We start from the raw sequence: 4367 nt of genomic DNA, 5'->3' as shown, positions 1-4367 counted from the left end.
TATTATGGCCAAATGAGGCCGTTTAAAACCACTGGAACAGTGGTAAACTTGCCTGGTAGCGGACCCAAGTGTATCTTGTCCCGACGCGCAGTGAGAAAGATGGTTTGGGAGGCAAAGAAAAGACCRAGGGCCACATCTCCAAATCTCCAATTAGAAGCCACCTTCAGGCCAATAGGCTATTTGGAAGGGTTGCCATAAAAAAAAGCCTTTTGAAAGCAACCAACAAATATAAATGTTTGGAGTTTGCTAAACGGCATTGGCACTTGGATTTGTACCGGGTGCTATGGTCAGATAAGACGAAAATAGAGCTCTTCATATATGCACACCAGTGGTGGGTTTGGCCTCGAATGAAGGATGCATATGCAGAAAATAACCTCATACCTACTGTAAAATATGGTGGAGGATCTTTGATGTTATGGGCCTATTTTGCTTCCAGTGGTCCTGGGGMCCTTGTTAAGGTCAACGACATCATGAAATATACAGAGTACCAGGACATTCATCGGGTTGCCTCTGCCAGGAGGCTGAAACTTGGCTGCAAGYGGTTCTTCCAGCACACATTGAAATCYWCAAAGAAATKGTTAATTGACCACAAAATCAACATTTTGTGATTGCCATCTCAGTCTCCGGACTCGAACCCCATTGAAAACCTGTGGTTTGAATTGAAGAGGGCAGTTCATAAGCGCAGACCGAWGGATATCAAGGATCTGGAAAGATTCTGTATGGAGGAATCAAACATTACGGAAAAAGGCTAAGTGGAATTATCCTCGCAAGGGGAGAGTGCATAATGTATTGAAAACAGGATCATTTTTAGATCATTTTTTTATTACTTGTTTAATAAAATATTTACAATTGAAATGTTTTTGGAGCATACAGTATTTAAGCAATAAGGCACTAGAAACCAGGATAATTGTGTGTTATCTCCCGACTAAAACCTGCAATTATCACACGATAATGCCTGGGTTCGAGGGCCTTATTGCTTTTATAAAATGGCTGCCAACATATTTAAAAAAAGATTAATGACATTAAAAACATTATTAAAATGTTATTTTAATGAGTAAATTTGTTTTATTTCACCCTTCCACCAGATAATATAGTCCCGGCGGAAAATCCAGTTGTTAGTTCTGAGGTTCTGAAGTTGGTAACCATACAGGCTGGTCGTTAATTCTATTCTCATGTTTTGACCCAGTCGTTCATTCCGTTCATTCCACGTTACTATGCTAAACAAATCATTGGCATGTAGCTAGCTATAATAGAGGATCAATGATTACAAGCTATTGTCCATAGCTTATACCATCTACTGCATCTTGCCTGTGCCGGCCATCGCTCATCCATATATTTATATGTACATTTTCTTATTCATTCYTTTACACTTGTCTGTATAAGGTAGTTGTAGTGAAATTGTTAGATATTACTGCACGGTTGGAACTAGAAGCACAAGCATTTCGCTACACTCRCATTAACATCTGCTAACCATGTGTATGTGATCAATACAATTTGATTCGATTTGATTTGAGGCATTTCACATGGAATGCGGAGATTGTGGTGCTGTAACTATCAACCAATCAGCATCCATTATCCAAACGACCCGTTTTATAAAGCTCAGTAATTATGTCATTTATTTTACACTGTCTTTTTTGCTCTCCTTTATCAAGGGTGCCGATAATTTCGGTCATGACTGAAGATTCATGACTGAAGATTCAAAGCCAGCAGAACATGAAATAGTTTACAGATCAACTGCTGAGTGGTCTCTCTTTTCACGCTGTAGTCGGCGGCAGGTAGCCTAGTGGTTAGAGCGTTGGGCCAGTAACCGAAAGGTTGCTAGATCGAATCCCCGAGTTGGGCCAGTAACCGAAAGGTTGCTAGATCAAATCCCCGAGCTGACAAGGTAAAAATCTGTCATTCTGCTCCTGAACAAGGCAGTTAACCCACTGTTCCTAGGCTGACATTGTAAAAAAGAATTTGTTCTTAACTGACTTGCCTAATTAAATAAAGGTTACAGAAAATAAAAGTAGTCTAGCAAGGTGGGGCTTTCCTCAGTGATGTGGGCTTGGCTTTTCTATGGTGTTAGGTCATCAAGAAAGGATAATGAGTGTGACTGGTCTGATGTCACGCTGTGTAATATAGTGGCCGTGTGTGTCCTGACTGATTCTCACATGGGAGTAACACCATGGATACCAAGGCCCCTGAGCCACCAACAGCACTGGCTCTGGTCATTATGGCTCTCTCCTTCTCATGCAACAGGCAGAGTCTGAAAACATCCTGTCGCTGTACTTTGCCCTTCTTGGTTAAGGTGTTTATTATACCCCCCCCCCCCACCACCACCAAGGTTAACTGTTAATGATGACCTTGGTAGGGTGTGTGTTTACCTTCCACACCTGTAGATAATGCAAAAACTCTGTAACTGTCATTGTCTTGTTGTGAATGTATGTACTGTATCCAAATATGGGTTCATGTACAGTCTATGGTGTACAAGGACAGTAACATCAGTGTATTCCCGGACAATGGTATAAGCTACCAATAATTGTGTGTAATTTAGACATACATGCCATTGTAATTATTATGTAATCAGTATACACATGTCTGTCTGTCTGTCTGCCTGCTTGTCTGTGTGCATGCATGGGTGTGTGTTCCCCCAGGTTGCTGGTTGGTTCTCCCTGGAGTGGATACAACCAGGACCGGAAAGGAGACATCTACAACAAGTATAACAATACTGAAGAGTAAATGAAGTAACTGTCTTATCTGCAGGTTGAGCTATGAAAGTATTAACTTATCATAGTATTTAAACCGAGACAAATGAAGTATGTCTACTACTCTGCATGGTTTGAAAGTATACAATAATGGTATGAAGTATGTTCTACTCTGCAGGTTGAGTAAGTATATACAATATGAAGAGTATGTAAGTTATGTCTTACTCTGCCTGGTTGAGTTGAAAGTATGCAAATCGTAGGTGAGTATAAGAGTCTGTAACTCTGGTATGCTTGAGTCTGAGTAGGTCGAAGTATTGTTACTCTGGCAGGTTGAGTATAGACCTGTGCTTACTTCGGGTCCAGCTTGAGTAGGTCACATGCTGTAAAGAAGGTAGCTACTCTGTAAAGGTTGAGTATGAAGTCAATGTCTTATCTCGCTGCTAGGTTTTTGAGTAAAGTATGTATGTAGTCAAATATGAAGAGTATGAAAGTATGTCTTACTCTGCTGGTTGAGTATGAAGGTATTCCTTACTCTGTAGGTGAAGTATGAAAAGTATAGAAGTATGTCTTACCTGCAGGTTGAGTATAAAGTATAATCAGTGATAGTAACGAGTATGAAGTATGTCTCTGCAGGTTGTAAGTATAACAAGTATGAAGAGTATAAAGTAGTCTTCCTCGCAGGTTGAGTATGAAGTATGTCTTAACTCTGTGAGGTTGAGATGTATCGAGAGTATGGTACTTACTCTGTAGGTTGAGTAATGAAGTATGTTCTTATCTGCAGGTTGAGTAAGAAAGTATATACATATGAAGAGTATGAAGTATGTCTCACTCTGCAGGTTGAGTATGAAGTATATACATATGAGAGTATAAAGTATGTCTTACTCTGCAGGTTGAGTATGAAGTATGTCTTACCTGCAGGTTGAGTATGAAGTATGTCTACTCTGAGTTGAGTATAAGTATGTCTTACTCTGAGGTTGAGTATCAAAGTATATACAACTTGTAAGAGTATGAAGTCATGTCTTACTCTGCAGGTTGAGTATAAAAGTCATATACATAATGAAGAAGTATGAAGTATGTCTTACTCTGCAGGTTGAGTATGAAGTATGTCTACTCTGAGGTTGAGTATGGAGTAAGTATGTCTTACTCGAGGTTGAGTATAAGTATATACATATATGAGTATGAAGTATGTCTTAACTCTGAGGTTGAGATAGAAGTATTATCTCAATAGATGAAGAGTATGAAGTATGTTTAACTCTGCAGGTTGAGTATGAAGTTATTGTCTTACTCTGTAAGGTTGAAGTATAAAGTATGTATGAAGTATGTCTTCCTCTGTAGGTTGAGTAATGAAGTATGTCTTCACTCTGATGGTTGAGTATAAAGTTATATACAATAATGAAAGAGATGAAGTATAGTCTTACTCTGCAGGTTGAGTATGAAGTATGTCTACTCTGTCAGTAGAGTATAAAAGTATGTCTGAAGTATGTCTTACTCTGCAGGTTGAGTATAAGTTATATACAATAGTAAGAGTATGAAGTATGTCTTACTCTGCAGGTTGAGTATAAAGTTATATTACAATATGAAAGAGTATATAGGATGTCTTACTCTGCAGGTGAGTATGAAGTATGTCTTACTCTGCAGGCTTGAGTATGAAGTAATGTCTTACTCTGCAGGTTGATATGA

Source organism: Salvelinus sp. IW2-2015, linkage group LG4q.1:29 (genome assembly GCF_002910315.2).
Source record: "Salvelinus sp. IW2-2015 linkage group LG4q.1:29, ASM291031v2, whole genome shotgun sequence".
Lineage (NCBI taxonomy): Eukaryota > Metazoa > Chordata > Actinopteri > Salmoniformes > Salmonidae > Salvelinus > Salvelinus sp. IW2-2015.
This window is presented reverse-complemented; position numbering follows the sequence as displayed.